Here is a 16327-nt window from a genome sequence, read left to right on the forward strand (position 1 = left end):
TTCCCTTTACTAATCATCAGGTCCTGTCTGTGGAGGCAGCCAAGAGGAGCTCCTGGAGGCAGACCTGTCCAGGCACAAGTTAGGGGCTCAGCAATGCCTGGGGTATGATTGGTTGGGGCTGGATACAAAGGGTTCCTGTATAAAGCAAGGGCCTTCGCTTTATCCTTTTAGGGAAGTTCATTCTCTCTGATTGCCTCTCCTCCTCCTCTTGGAGATGTTGCTAGAATATCTCTGCAGCAGGGCCCAGCCTGTACTAGTCCATCCTTCACACTGAAACTGTCAGAACGTTTGCGCCAACACCAACCACCAGCTCTGACCTAGTCCCTCATTGACTGGAAATCCCCCTCCTCTTATCATCCCATTTATAACTGTGGTTTTAAACCTTAAAAAGAATAGTAAAATCAATGCATTTTTTTTCAGTGAAATATCAGTATATAAAGCTGAATACCAGGAGGCAGTAAAGTATAGAATTGTCATTAAGTATCCGGACTCTAGCATCAGACAGAGCTGGGTTCAAATCCAGACTCTGCCACTTATATAATTCCAACAAGTTGTCTAATTGCTGTCTTCATTTCCTCACCTGTAAAATGGGATGTTGGCAGTTCTTAGTGCATGGGGCTCTTTTGGAGATCAGAAGTGATTACTTAGGAGAGTGCCTGGCTGAGCATACGTGCTCAATAAAATGTTGGCTCTTATTACTAGAATATGAATCAATCTTCTAAGTTCTCATGTGTAACATGTATTATCATTTTATTATACAGTTGTATAATTAATATTTAATTATACAACCCATTGCAGACAGTAGTTTGGCTATCTGTATGAACACAGAACTTTTTAAAAATTAATTTTATTTTTTCAAACCACTTCAGACTTATAAAAATTTTGAGGAGTACAGAAATTCCCATTTGCCTTGCATACAGTTTCCCCTATTGTTAATTGTTAACATCTTACACTAGTATGGCACATTTGTTACCATTAATGAACCAAGATCAATACATAATCATTAACTAGGCTCTGTACTTTATTTCCTAGTTTTCACCTAGGAACGTCATTTATCTGTTGCAAAATTGCATCCAGGATAGCAGATTACATTTATTATTTTTTTTAAGTGTGATAGCATTTTATTTTAGTTTTTAGAATACTTATTTACTTGGCTGAGCTGAGTCTTAGTTGTGGCATGCAGAATCCTGTTCCCTGACCAGGGATCGAACCTGGGACCTCTGCATTGGAAGTGCAGAGTCTTAACCACTGGACCACCAGCGAAGTCCTGGCATATTACATTTAATTGTCACTCAGAAATGGAATTAGGCTCCTCTAAGGAATTAGGCTCCTGTTGCCTGTGACAGGCTCTCAGACTTTCGGGAGTACTGGTGTTTTGTAGATATTTTGTAGGATGCCCCTGTATTGGAATTTGATGTTTCTCTCCTGGTTACCCTGGAGTTAAACGCAAGAATTTGCAGTCAGTGGATCGTGGATGGCTACCACAGAGTTCTTTTAGCTTCAGCATCCATGAAATTAGAATCAAATGTCTGCGGGAACTCTCAAGCACAGTTTGGAGAATCACAGTTAGATAAGCAGGGCCCTTGGTGTGGCCTATGAGATCCTTCTCAGCCTGTCCCACCCACTTCTCTAGCCTCTTCTCCCTGCTGGGAGCCCTCCAAATTCACCACAGTCCCCCAAGAAGTCTGGGCCTTGATGTATATTGATTCTTCTATATTGATGTATATTGTATATTGATGTATATTGATTCTGGAATGCCTGTCCTCCTTTCTCTGTTCAGCTACTTCTTGGCCTATGAGATCCAGGTTAACTCTTGCCTCCTCCCTGATGTCCTTCCCACTTTGCCTAAGGAGACTGACACTGTCCCCGGGGTTCCCTCAAAACTTGGCATTTCTCTCTGTATTGTCCTTCTTGGTACAGGTATTGGTCCACCTCTCCCTCTGGGCCAGAAGCTTCTTGAGAGCAGGGACTGAGTCATAATCCTGTCTATTCTTCATGCCTGGTGTGAGGCCTGTCATGCAGTAAATGCTTGAGAGCTAGCTGTTCAGTGAACGACTCTGACATTTAAGAGAGGTGCTGTGTCTGTACCAGCCTTAACACAGCATGTTTCCTTGATCCTAAAAGTGTGGGGGTGTCCCTGTGGATGAAGGATGCCAGTAACCACCCCTTGGGTGGCTCTTTTAAAGCCACTTTCTCCCTGCCCCTGAGGGGTGTGAGTACATGGTGTGAACATGGAAAGGGCCACCAGGGGGCTCCAGGGAGCAGCTCACCGACCCAGCCTGAGAGGAAGATTGAGTGGTGGCTTCAGCAGCCAGCCTTGAGTCCTGCAGAATTCACAAAAAAAAGTGTGTCCAAAGAGAGGTCTGTTTTGCTACTGATGTACCAGGCTCTGTAGCAAGGACAGGATGTACCAGCCTGTTCTGAAAACACGTGTGGGCCCCAGACAGTCTTTTTCCCCCCGAGATCTCTGCCTGCAGAAATTCGCACAAAAGATACCGATAGCCAAGAAATAACATTTGCAGGAGCAAATGATCTCGTTACAACTGCCAGCAGACCTTCACTTCATTCAGATATCCGAGTTTCTGCTTCCACTGCAGAGTTAATAGTTCTCCCTGGATTGGAAACTCTTAGTGGATATTCCTAAAGCCAAGATTATCACTGAGAAATTGGAGCCAAAATCTCAGGGCTTTTTTTCAATTCTATGAGAAGGGGGAAAAAAATAGCTGAGTTAATTTAAGATAATGAAGTTTGAATTAGAAATTTTTCTCTGGGGTCAGTAACCTCTTTAATTTTGTCCTTGTGGCTGGTATTATTAACACTTAGAAGAATAACAGTAGCTCTAGTGTATTGGGTACCTACTCCATGTTACACTCTGGATGCCCATGCCAGGCACTTGCCCTTGGGCATCCAGGGGGGATTAAAGCAGCATAATCCTCACCCGTTCTGCTACAAAGAGCTCCGTCTCATAGGTGAGGCAGCTGAGGGTCAGCCACATTAAGTGGTTTGTCAAGGCTGGAAATCAAATTCTTTCTGGCTTCAAGACTTGAAGTCTTGTCAGTCACACAAGCACACCCCAAAAGGATCTAAAATAGCTGCCAATCATGAAACATGTCCGTGCTCCAGGGGATGGGATGGGATTATTGCAGGAGACAGAAAGATATGGTATTGCAAGTAAACCCATCATTAATAATAATGATAAAAAGGATGATGGTATCTTACAGTTCTGGGGCTACAAGCTTCCTAGCACTCACAGTAGACAAATGAAAATGCGGGGGGTGGGGGGTGGGTATCTGCTAGAATTGAATGAGGTTTGCACTCAGAAGACTTTTATAGTTTAAGAGCAAAGTTAAGATGGAATCTCTGAACTCGCATGTTTTAAGAGGCAGACTCCTCCTCCTAAGGGCTTTGACCCAGCTGCTCATGATCCTCCCGCACCCACCTTCTGCTTGGCTCCCCAAATGTGACAGTGATCAGGTGAGGTGCCTATCGGACAGGTTCCAGGAAACTGGCCCTGGCGGCTCCCTATCCCAAAGGCTCTCTAGCCAGAATTTCTGAGAATGAGCATGCTAAACCATAGAGCCCAGAACCAAACTTGGAGAACACTCCAGCCCCAGCTGAAAGGCATTAATTGTCTATCCACAGCTTTCTTAAACAGGAGAGCGTTTGTAACTGGAGCGCAAAGCAGTTTCAACACAGAACCATGACTAAAGGAGGATGTGCAAAAACCTCTCATACTTTTGTCCCATAGCCTGAGTCCCTTCAGAAGCCTCCAAGCTTCTCAGGACCGGGTGTGTGCCATGCCCTTGGCCGGGCATCACGCGCCCATGCCCGGCTCATCCTTGGCCAGTTCACTTCGCTGTGCTCCAAGACTTACCCTGGGGTCAGCATGGAGCTATTAATTATTTTTCTTTGTCAAACCTTTGTCAGCAACTTCATCCCCAAAGAAGTGGTTTGTGTTCCCTTTGGCAAGAGTTGTGACTCTAGTAAATAAGAGATAATTATACTCGGGTTTTAAAATTAAAACACATAAAAAGCTAACAGTACCAGTGAGGAGTTACTTACGTTTTACGGCAGCCTGCTTCCCTCGGGACAGCAGACTGAATTTGCTGTGTTTCATGCAGACTCTGAGGGGTTTGAAGATAGATTTTTATTTTAAGAGGCCTGAAATCCTCTCTTGCTTCTAGTTAGTATGAAATCATGCTTCACATTCTTTCGTATTTTAGCACCTTTGGAGGAATTTAAGGCTCCAAGACTGCAATTAAAATGTGAGCATTAAGGAGTCGCAAGATTAAATGAGAGAATGTATCAGAAAGCATTTGGAGATGTTTCTATTGCATCATGTTCATTCTATGTGCATAATGCTTGGATTTGGCAGGGAAGGAGAAAGGCGTTCTTGTCTTGTGGCTGCTGAGAATTTCTTTTTTTTTTTTTTTTGTCCTCTACTTTGTGCTTGGAAAGTGAAAATATATTCAAGTGAGTCCTTACAAACATTTGATCTTGTTTTCATAAGAAGTGAGAGGAATTGTGAGATGTAATTTTAAAAGTGGAAATATATATTTTTTTCTCATGTAGAATTATTTGCTTAGCCCCGAAGATGGGGTCGGGAGAGAAGTGTGAGGTGTGGCTGACCCTTGCTGCCTGTTCACAATGAACCTCTCCTTAGTGTGCCTGGTGGAAGTTGCTGAAGTTTTGCTTCGTGGAGCTGCTGAGAGGAGGAGACATCCTGCCGCTGTGTCAGAGGACCTAATGCCATAGAATGAAGGGCTGTGCTCCTTTTAGAATGTAAGGCTGGCTGCGGAGCCCACCTGGGCACTGGTGGGCAGGCTTAGCTCTTTGCTTTTCACCCGCGTGCCCCTCCCCCACCACCTTGATGAGTGATGTGCGGAGGCCAGTAGGGAGCACCGAGGACTCCAGGACTTGGGGAGAGTTTATGTCTGAGAAGTGAGCTGCCAACTGTACTTACACAGATGGGTGTTTGGGCTCTGGATATCTATGAATACACCCCAAAAGACATTGTCGGGCCCGTAGGAGTAAAGATGGTGTGGGAAACTTGAAACCAGGATTCCAACGTGGTGGAGTGGAGAGAGTTAAATTTCATGTGTTGTGTGCTAAACTTTCTCATAGGGCTTTCATATCTGTAATAATAGGAGAAAGCCCTCTTTTGACAACCCTGCGTTTAAGACGTTTCCACCACTTTGACTATTAAGTGGCATTATCTTGCCCTCCCCACCCCCACCCCAGATGTGCTTTGATAACCGGGCAGCACTCCCTGATGTCATCAGTACTTAAATTTATTTGGAGGGATGAGGAGAGTTTTAGCCCTTGAGAAACAATGGCCAGTGTTTACTCTCCAGGGGAATCAGCCTTTACATCATCTGAACCTAAGACATTTTCTGAACTGTAATATATATTATCACAGATCTTAATTTGAGGCATAGATGTTAGAATAATTTCATTTTGAAATATGGTGGTAGTAAAATCCAGCATTAACATGAGCAGTCAGTAATTCAAACTTTTATTTGCTCTGGTATCAAAGGACTGTCTTTCTGCTCCCACCAGCCGCGTGTGGGGAGCAGGGAGTGTGGGCGTGGGGGGAGGGGGAAAGATTTAGCTTTTTGCTGATTATAGTACTTTTCCAGTCCAATTTGGTTTTTTTCTTAAAGAACTGCTTCCCCTCCCCCCGCCCCTTTGTAACTGATTTGTTTAGTTTCTGAAGTCCACAAGAGTCCTGCGTGGCTCCCTGGATCTTTGTGAAAAGGCACATGACCTTTCCCACTAAGCTGTTGGCGCTAATCTATGCATGCCTTACCAGGGGCAGAAAGTTTGAAAACTTATGAGAACTGTTTATAATCTCCATTTGTTTCCCCCTTTCAACATCTTAATGCCACAGTGAACTGGCTGTTTTGGCAAAGAGGTCTCAAGTGGGATGATTGAGGGGGAATTTTCCCTCTTGGTGGAACTGATTGACTAGCCTATGTGAGCTGCTTTAGAAAACTTTTCATCTGTAGAATAATTTTGGCCATTATGAACATAAATGGCTTTGTCACCCTTTAGCAGGCAGATGGAGCATGTGTTTCACATTATTAATTCGAGGCGGCGTTAGGGCTGGTTGAAGCAGCTTTTAAGAAAGCAGAGTCTACACGTCCCCATCGTGCTTCCAGTTCCACTGCAAAAGGCAGTGTTCACACTGCCCGGGGTTGCGGAACAGCCCCTTCTGATGGGAATGCTGTGTGACATGGACCTTGCCAAAAACTAATGGATCATTTACAGGAAATAAGAAGTTAAGGAGGAGGATGAGTCAGTAGACTTCAAAGCGAACCCATTTCCACAGAACTTAAATAATGAATACCAAAGACTGAGGATTTCACAGACAGCTTCTCCAGCTCTCCGTGCAGCTGGAAACTTCGTGCAACTCCAGTACTGTCTGCTCTGATACAGGGTCCCAACTGCTTCAGGAAAGAAGAGGCGATAAGGAAGGCAGGGAGAAAGAGTAGGGCAGGGATGAAAAAGAAAGAAGGGGAGTGATTTGAAAAGAAAGATAGAGGAAGAAGGATGGATGGGTGGATGGATGGGATAGATGGAAGGAGGGATGAAGGAGAAGGGAGAAGGAACAGAGGGATGGATAGGCAGAGGTTGGGGGTGTCAGATGGTGGGTAGTTAAGTCTAATTTTGTACAAATATATTTTGTGTGGCAAGTATCCTGGTACCCCTGTCACGTGGGTCTCTCTTTAGCGGACTGTGCTGTGCTGTGCTTAGCCACTCAGTCGTTGAGTGGATTACTAAAGTCAAAATAAAATTGTGTATCTTTTAAATGCCACTTAGTCATTTATGAGATCATAGACAAGGGGTTTAAGGAGTTTTCTTTTGGAACTGCTTATGATGGAGAACTGTGTTTGAGAAAATTGAGGGCTGGTTCAGATTACGAGCATAGCGCAGAGGTCCCTCACTTAAGGAAACTTGTATATATCAGTGAAACAGTTGGAGTTGGGAGATTTATGTGTATGACATAAATTTTTTTTTTTTTTTTAGATTTAAGGGAAACTTTATTCAGTCTTTTCCAAAAGCAACCTAGTTTAAAAATCGAATTGAGATCAATAGAGAAGGAAACCCTAGACAGATAGACAAACACACACACCCACGAAGGGAAGGTAGTACAGGTAGGGCTGCTAAGTCAGATTCTCTCCATCTTGGAAGTGAGGTCATCCCAGATCCTGGTCAGCTCATCCTCTTTAGTCTTCTGCTCAACCACCTCCTCCAGCGAGTAGACTCGCATCTGCTCCTTCCTCAGGACCACCTGCAGTGCCAGGGCGTCTGTCGGGGCCTTGTTCCAGACCTGGGCAATCTCCTTGTTTGCCTGCGGAAGCTTCTCCTCCCCCTGGGCCTTCAGCACCTGGTACTTCTGGCCCTCCTTCCTGATCCTCTCTGTATAATCCTCAATGCACTTCCTTGGCGACTCTTCATTCGTGCCGTAGCCTTCGATCACCTTCTTCTGTTTCTCAGAGGGCTTGACGAGGTCGAAGAATGACTTCTCCTTGTAGTACAGGTCTGCCGTCAGCTGAGCTTTCTCCTTCAGAACCTTCTGGATCTGAGCCTTGACAAGTTCCTTCTCTTTCTGAGCTCCTCCATCGCGTGGTTCACAGTCCCCTCAAACCCGTCCATGATCTTTCCCGTCTCCAGGATCCTCTCCTGCAGCTCCGCGCACCTGCCCTGCGGCGCCTCGTTCTCCTGCGTGACCTCCACCGCTGTGTCCAGCGGTTCCACTTTCAGGAGTTTATTCATTAAAAATAATTAGACAAAGGTATGAACACTGTGTGGATAACAGCATTGTTCATACTTGTAAAAACCTTGAAATAAACTTATACGTCTAATAGATATCAAGTAAATCATGGCGTATGTATATTGCATATACTATAACATCATCAAAAATACAATGCGGTTCTGTATTACTGACATGGAATGATTTCCACAGTATATTAAAAAATTTTCAGAAAGTATATGCTTATATGTGTATAAACATTTATATTTACATTGAAAAAAAGTCTGGAGGGATATACCTAAATGTTAACAATGATTAAAACTAGGGAGGTAGGGTTGGGGTGATTTTAATTTTCTTGTCTGCAGTTTCTCATTTGTTTTCTACAATGAATATGTATTACTTGCCTACTCTAAAAAAACAATTGAAAGAAAAAAAAAAAAACAATTGGTAGAAGAGGGGGATTTTTCACTGAAGAGAGGATTTATTCAAGCTTTTTTCCCACAGACAAGGGCCCAAGTTAAGTTTGTGTTTACAGAGCCCCTCCCAATGTTGGAAGGGGGAAAAAAAAACCTTCCCAAATGTCAAAATCCTGTTTCTGGATCTCTTTTGCTTCAAGGGCCCTCTGGTGCCAAGCCCTCCTTCTTGCTCATAGCCTGACCTGAGTCCCCTCGGGGGGCCAGGTGCCCTTGCAGCCAGCAGCACTGGAGGAGGAAGCAGCAGGGGTACCTCTGGCCAGATGGTAGGCACCCTTGCCTCTGGGCTGGAGACTCTAGGTTCTAATGCCAAGTGACCAGAGACCACCCAAGGCCAGCATTGGTATTTTAAAAGACTTGGGGACTGGAGGGGGAGGAGAAATCACTTATTTAAAAGAGGAAACCCTAGACTGCCTGTCATTGGAAGGTTTGTGCTGGACCCAGGCTCTCTTGGTCTGGAGGAAAACCAGAAAGTGCATTCGTGCCCTGTTCTCAGAAGTTCTCCAAGCACAGCATGGGCCCATCGAGGGTCTGAGGCAGGGGGTGGGGGCTTTCTCTGCCTTTTCCATGATAAATGCTTCTACTTTCTGGGTGATATGGGGTTTTATTCCCTCACTGTGGGCTTGACAAGGGTGCTCTGGCAGGTCCTGACCACTGTGTCTGCTCTTCCATCTGCTGGAAGGCCATGCTGACCTCTGGGACTACTTCCCACTCTTGTCTTGATTTTTCTTTGTTGGATCCAGCTGGTCTCATCCCCGGGGCAGGATGGGTGTGGGAGGAGGACCAAGACAGTTGGGATTCTTTAGCTGGTGGGTTGCTGGCCTGGAGCAGAGCCCAGCTTCTCAGCCATCCCTGCCACAGCCTCCCCCCACCGCCTAGTTCTTAGTTGGAATGGAAGATTCAGTTCTATCTTGGTTTGGAATCAGCGTGCTGATTGCTTACTTCTCAGCAACCGGACCTCATTGGAGCCAGACTTAATCTTTGTTCATCACCCACTGGCTATGTGATCCAGGCAGGTCATTTAACCTTTCTGAGCCTCTGTTTCCTCATCTGTAAAATTTCAGCTTTACTGGGGGTGGAGGTTGGAGGGAAGATGGGTAGGTTGAAGACTTACTTCCCTAACATAGGGAAGTGCTTCGAATAATATGTCACACACTGTAATAATATAATTACTGCTGTGATAACTGACATTGACTGAACAATACTTTATGTCAGGCAGTTTTCTAAATACTTTGCATATAGAAATTTACTTAATCCTCACAATGGCCTCTGGAGTAGATACTAACTAATCCCACTTACAGATGAGAAAAATGGAACCATGGAGAAATTGAATTAACTTGCCCAAGTTAGTATATGAATTAGTGAAATAACCAGGCTGTGACCAAGAAGTTTTTTTTTTTCTTTTTTTAATTGTGGTAAAATACACATAACATGGGCTTCCTAGGTAGCAGGAGACCTGGGTTCGATCTCTGGGTCAGGAAGATCCCCTGGAGAAGGAAATGGCAACCCACTCCAGTATTCTTGCCTGGGAAATCCCATGGGCAGAGAGAGGAGCCTGGCAGTCTGTAGTCCATGGGGTCGCAAAGAATCAGACATGACTGAATGACTAAACAACACATAACATAAAATTTACCATCTTAACCATGTTCAAGTGCAGAGTTCAGTGGTGTTAAGTAAATTCACATTGCTGTGCAGCTGATCTCCAGAGCCCTTTTTCATCTGGTAAAACTGAAGTTCTATATCCACTAAACAGCTATTCCCTATTACCCCTCGCCCATCCCAGACCCTGGAAACTACTGTTCTACTTTCTGCTCCTATAAGTAGAACCATGCAGTATTTGTCTTTTTGTGACTGGCTTATTTTACTTTGCATAACGTTCTCAAAGCTTACCTATGTTGTGGTATGTGTCAGAATTTCCTTTCTAAGAGTGAATGATATTCTATTATGTATATATATATACACCAGATTTTCTTACCCATTCATCTGTCCCTAGACATCTGGCTATTGTAAATAATGCTCTTATGAACATAGATATATCAGTTTGAGTTCCTGCTTTCAGTTCTTTTGGGCATATACCCAGGGGTGGAATTACTCTGTCTTATGGTAAATCTATTTCTAATTTCTTGAGGAACAGCCATACTATTTTCCATTATGGCTATACAATTTTATGTTCCCACCACAAGAATTCCTATGTCTCCACATTCTCCCCAACACATGTTTTGTTCATAGTAGCCATCCTAGTGGGTATGAGGTGGTATCTCACTGTGTGTGTATGTGTTTTTTACAGATTTTGGGGTGTGGACATTTTTAAAGTCTTTACTGAATTTGTCACAGTATTGCTTCTGTTTGATGTTTCGCTTTTTGGCCCTGAAGCATGTGGGATCTTAGCTCCCCAATCAGGGATTGAACTCGCACCGCTGCATTGGAAGGAGAAGTTTAACTACTGGACTGCCAGGAAAGTCCCTCATTGTGGTTTTGATGTATGTTTCCCTCCTGATTAGTGATGTGAGCTTCTTCTCATGTTCTCCTTGGCCATTTGTGTATCTTTGGAGAAATGTCTATTCAAGCTCTTTGCCCATTTTTTAATCAGGTAGTTCATTTTTTTGTTGTTCAGTTATAGGAATTTTTAATATATTTTGGGTATTAACCCTTTATCAGATATATGATTGACAAATGTGTGCTTCCATTCTGTGGGTTGCCTTTTCACTCTGCCGATTCTGTCCTTTGATACACAGAAGTTTTAAGTTTGGTGTAGTTCAATTTATTTATTTATTTTTTTTTTACTTTTGTTGCCTTTGCTTTTTGCACCATAACAAAACAAGGAATACTTTTGGGTGATCTATAGTTGAGGAAAGATGAGGGAATAAGCAAATTCTGTTCATTTTGTTTGGAAAAGTAAGATGTGAAGACAGGAGCCAGCACCCTTTGTGGTGTTGAGTAGACTTAAAAAAAAAAAAAAAAGATAAGAAGCTATAACTAAGCAAAGGCAGTTTGGGATTGGACCCCAGCCCAACATGAAGAGAAAAAGAGCCTAAGAATACTGTATTAGCAGACAATGTTTGAAGCAGAAAAAAGAAAAAGTCCTAAAGGGCTGAGAGCCAAAAAGTCCAAGTAAGAATAAAAAATTAGGAGAAAATGGGGAAATGATGGGCCTTTGACAGTCTAAAGGGGGGGAAAGGTGGTGTGCATTAGAGAAGGATTATTGGGTTGAAATTTGAGCAGGGAAGTTAAAAAATTCTTCTGGCTGGGCAAAAAGGGAGATTCTACTGCCAGGGAAAATGGATTTTGCAACAGTAGGGGAGAAAAAGCAGGACACAGAGGTAGTGAGGCTGCTAATTACGAGAGGGAGGGCTTTTCAGAGACTCAAGGAAATGACTGCAGAGCTAAATTCTTAGTCCCTTTCAGCCTTCCCTGTCAGGGGTTCCAGCAACAATGAATCGAGCACAGCCAGAGCAGGCGAGGAAACAGGAGACATGGCAGCCCTGAAGAGTGTGCGGAGAAATATCTGAAGCCCATGTACACCCTTTGGTTTCTATTATTTACGTTAAAAATGGCGAGCACTGTACTGTGGCAGGAAGAACCCTGGCCATGATTGCTGCTGCAGACCCCTGAAAGGCAGGAGAAGTCTTCAGTGTCTGAGGCAAACAGACCTTGAACAGCAGTAGCCTGGCCGGAAGACAGTGCCACAAGCCAGGGGAGAGTTCACCTGGAAAGAGCACTGTGCTGGGAGTCCAGAGGCCTGGTGCCTTCCGGCTTGGCCATAAATTCACTCTCCTTCAGTGATTCCTCGCATCTTCTTCTAGAAAACAAAGGCCACAGCTAGTTGATCTTCTTTTCAAAGAGGCAAAGAGTCTTATTCAAATGACCTGAAGTCGATGGAGATTATTTTAAGGACGTACGTGGACAAGAATTCCGAAGAAGCAGAACCGCTGGGCCAGTGGCTGAGCAGCCACCACAGGAGAGCTGGAGGGAGGACCGTGAAGGGTGCTCGGAACCTCAGGCAGCAGGAGAGGCCTCAGTGGTAGAAGTTTCTGGACTGTTCATCTGGCATTCTGCCACTAACGTGACTCTGTTCTGTTCTCTTGCTACTGGCTTCCTGCCCCTCCTCTCTGGATCTTTTCTCTCCTTTGCTCCTGCTTGAAGTAAGGATTGTTCTGTGCTCTGATCCTGAGCCCAAGACTTGTTCTTAGAGGATAATGAAGATGATAATAGCAGCTTACATTTATCGAGTGCCTACTATGTGTCAGGTGGTGTTAAAAGCACAAGATAGGTCTTAAATTACTTTATAGTCTTAGCAATCTTGTGGGGGCAAGAACCACCGTTATCCCCAGCTGGAAAAAGCTGAGGCCCAGGGAAGTGATTTGCTGTGGTCACACAAATAGTAAGTGTCATAACCAGCATTCAGATTCAGTCAGTGAACTCCAGAGCCTGTGCTCTGCACACCACCCACTGCTCCCAGCAAGGAATGGGAGGAGTGAGCTGCCAGAGGTCTTCAATTCCTGTTTCCCTCAATGGTTACCCAAGCAGCAGTCATCTGTCTGTTCATATCAAGCTGTTTAGGACATTTTTGGGGGGTATTTTTCAATCTGTACCAGCTCTGAGAGTTAGTGCTGAGTTTACTGTATGTAACATCTTGATGGACTCCGGCATTTGCCATTATGAATTGCTTGACATGGGTTGGTCAGGGAGGCAGGCCAACAAGAGAGGAAATTGAGGATCTGGTTCACTACACATTCATGGCACAGACAAGGGCATTCAAGCCTGGTAACAGAGGGGTTACAAACATCTCAGCCCTACTCGGATGTCTAGGCAAAGATGTGGGACTAGAGTTCAGGGTGGGGGTGGTCACGGTGGACATTAGGCCATGAGAATGAATGAACTTTCCTGGAGAGAGTGTACAACGTGGTCAGTCTGACTATATTTATCAAATTCTTTCTCTGCGAGTCTAAATACCGGATGAATCCCAACAACAGGTTTTTTTTTTTAATTTGCCTTTTTTTTTTTTTCTATTTTTGTGATAATTTCAGACCAGTTTTGTTGAAATGGACTTCCCACGTGCGTAGGCTATCCACTAAGACATGTCTCAACTGCTCGCCTCTAATACCTAACTGCTCAGGCCATGCATTACAGTCAGGTTGGTGGTGATTGCAAGGGTAGTCAGAAATTAAGAGCTTGTTGGCAATCATCTAGGTGCAGTGCTTTTAGTCATGTATGTATTTTGGTGGGAAACAATTGGCTTAAGTTCTTCAACTGAAATTGTGCAATTATCGTCTGTGCACTCCGACCCTTAAGCCGTGAAGTAAAAGGACAGACCAGAAGGATGTGTTTCAAAAGTACTGGGGCCGATCAAATCTTTTCTGATTATGTTCTTTTGGAGTTTAACTGTCTAAGCTCTAGAATATGGAAATGGATCATTCCTGGAGCATTCTGGATTGAGTAGTTCAAGATCTATTGATAGAATTCAAAGCCTCCGTAGATGGCTGTGCCAGCCAGATGCTGCTGCTCTAATTTCACTTCTCCCTGCATTTGGAGAGCAAGTGTCCCAGTCAGGTAAGGGCTTCCACTCACAGTCATAATCTTCTGTGTATGATTGGAAATGTTCGGGAGTATGCTTGCTCCCATTTAGGATTCTTACACTTTTTTTTTAACTTAAAAATTGTTCCATGTTTACATTTCTATCCATAGATCTACTTATGTGATCCCTATAGTTTTTAATAACTTCATGGAGTCCTGTTGGGTTGCTATACTGAATTTATTTAACCTGTTCTGTGATTGGACGTTTAAACCAGTTTGATTTTGCTTCTTAGTAATATGCCATTAGAAACTTTGTTCGCATTGCTTCCTTTCTTCCTTTCTGTCTCTCTTTTCCATTTGAGTATTCCCTTGGGAATATAGCCCAAAGAAGAATTAAGGATCAGAGGTTTCATAGCTCTTGTTCCATGGCAACAGGCAGCCAGCAGAAACGCTGGAGCACTCACAGTGCTCCCGGTGATGGCTGAGCACGCTCGTTCCCGACATCTCTGCCAATATTGTTCTATCATTGTCTCTTGTACTGTTTGTTAGTAGGTTTACTGTTATTTTGACTCATATTTCTTAAGTTATTACTGAGGTGGAACATTTTCTCCATGTTGGTTTATTGGGTACATTTCCAGGGAGCATAATGTGTATATAAGAGGCTGGCACAGAGTACCACTTTTTAATGTTCCTTCTCTCTTTTCCCTTTCCCTCATTAGCCGTTTGTCAAATAGGGTGTCATTACTGACGACAGTATGTTTATATCATAATATAAGATTTCATTCCTATTTTGGATCATAAATATCTGTTATAATTTAAAACTTTATTTTGCTCCTTTTATGTTTGTTTTGTTAGTTTTTATTAGGAGACTTTTTATTTTTTAAATTGAAGTACAGTTGATTTACAGTGTTGTGTTCATTACTGCTATACAGTGAAATGATTCACTTATCCATATATATTCTTTTGTAAAATATTATTTCTATTATGGTTTGTCATTGAATATTGAATATAGTTCTCTGTGCTTTACAGTAGGACCTTGTTGTTTATCCATTCTATGTATGAAAGCTTACATCTGCTAACCCCATCCTTCTGCTTCATCCCTCCCCAACCTTCTCCCCCTTGGCAACCTCCAGTTTGTTCTCCACGTCCGTGATTCTGCTTCTGTTTCATGGAGAGGTTCATTTGTATCATATTTTAGATTCCACGTATAAGGAACATCACATGGTATTTGTCTTTCTCTTTTTGACTTACTTCACATAGTACGATAGTGTCTAGTTGCATCCATGTCTGCAAATGGCGTTCTTTTCTTCTTTATGGCTGAGCAGTATTCGATCGCGTGTATGTGCCGTGTCTTCTTTATCCATTCTTCTGTTGGTGGACATTTAGCTTGTTTCCATGTCTTGGCTACTGTGAATAGTGCTGCTGTGAACACAGGGCTGCATGTATCTTTCTGAACTATAGTTCTGTCTGGATATATGCCCCGATGTGGGACTAGTGGATCATATGGTAATTCTATTTTTAGTTCTCTGAGGAACCTCCATACTGTTTTCCACAGTGGCTGCCTCAACTCACAGCAGTGTAGGAGGATTCCTTTTCCTCCACATCCTCTCCAGCATTTATTATTTATAGATTTTTTTCTTTAAATGATGGCCTTTCTGACTGGTATTAGCGAGTACCTCATTGTAGTTTTGATTTGCATTTCTAAAGGAGATCAGCCCTGGGTGTTCTTTGGAAGGAATGATGCTAAAGCTGAAACTCCAGTACTTTGGCCACCTCATGCGAAGAGTTGACTCATTGGAAAAGTCTCTAATGCTGGGAGGGATTGGGGGCAGGAGGAGAAGGGGACGACAGAGGATGAGATGGCTGGATGGCATCACCGACTCGATGGACGTGAGTCTGAGTGAACTCCGGGAGTTGGTGATGGACAGGGAGGCCTGGCGTGCTGCGATTCATGGGGTCGCAAAGAGTCGGACACGACTGAGCGACTGAACTGAATTATTAGTGATGTTGAGCAACTTTTCATGTGCTTCTTGGCCATTTGTATGTCTTCTTTGGAGAAATATCGATTTAGATCTTCTGCCCATTTTTGCATAGGGTTGTTTGCTTTTGTTGTTGTTGAGTTTTATGAGCTGTTTGTATATTTTGAAAATTAAGCTCTTCTCAGTCACATCATTTGCAAATATTTTCTCCCATTCTGTAGGTTATCTTTTCATTTCTTATGGTTTCCTTGCCTGTGAAAAAGCTTGTATGTTTTGATTAGACCCCATTTGTTTATTTCTGTTCTTATTTCTTTTGCCTTGGGAGACTAAGAAAATGTTGGTATGATTTATGTCAGAGAATGTTTTGTTCATGTTCTCTTCTACTAGTTTTATGGTGTCATGTCTAATGTTAAATATTTAAGCCATTTTGAGTTTATTTTTGTGTATGGTGAGATGATCCAACTTTCTTAATACCACTTACTGAGAAATTGTCTTTTCCCCATTGTACATTCGTGCCTGCTTTGTTGAAGATTAATTAACCGTAGGCATGTGAGTTTATTTCTGGGCTCTCTATTCTGTCACATTAATCCAGTTGTCTGCTTTTG

At 43.2% G+C, this 16327-nt stretch overlaps 1 protein-coding gene and 1 non-coding gene across 2 annotated transcripts in view; one reads left to right on the top strand and one right to left on the bottom strand.

The window, feature by feature from the left end:
• PARVA (parvin alpha) overlaps positions 1–16327 on the top strand; it is a 179549-nt gene that overhangs the window by 35986 nt on the left and 127236 nt on the right. The gene's annotated exons all lie outside the window — the stretch shown is intronic.
• On the bottom strand, positions 1191–1263 carry TRNAG-UCC. Its single transcript has one exon. It is a non-coding gene; the product is annotated as a tRNA-Gly (tRNA).

This window comes from Bos indicus x Bos taurus, chromosome 15 (assembly GCF_003369695.1).
Source record: "Bos indicus x Bos taurus breed Angus x Brahman F1 hybrid chromosome 15, Bos_hybrid_MaternalHap_v2.0, whole genome shotgun sequence".
In the NCBI taxonomy this organism is placed as follows: domain Eukaryota; kingdom Metazoa; phylum Chordata; class Mammalia; order Artiodactyla; family Bovidae; genus Bos; species Bos indicus x Bos taurus.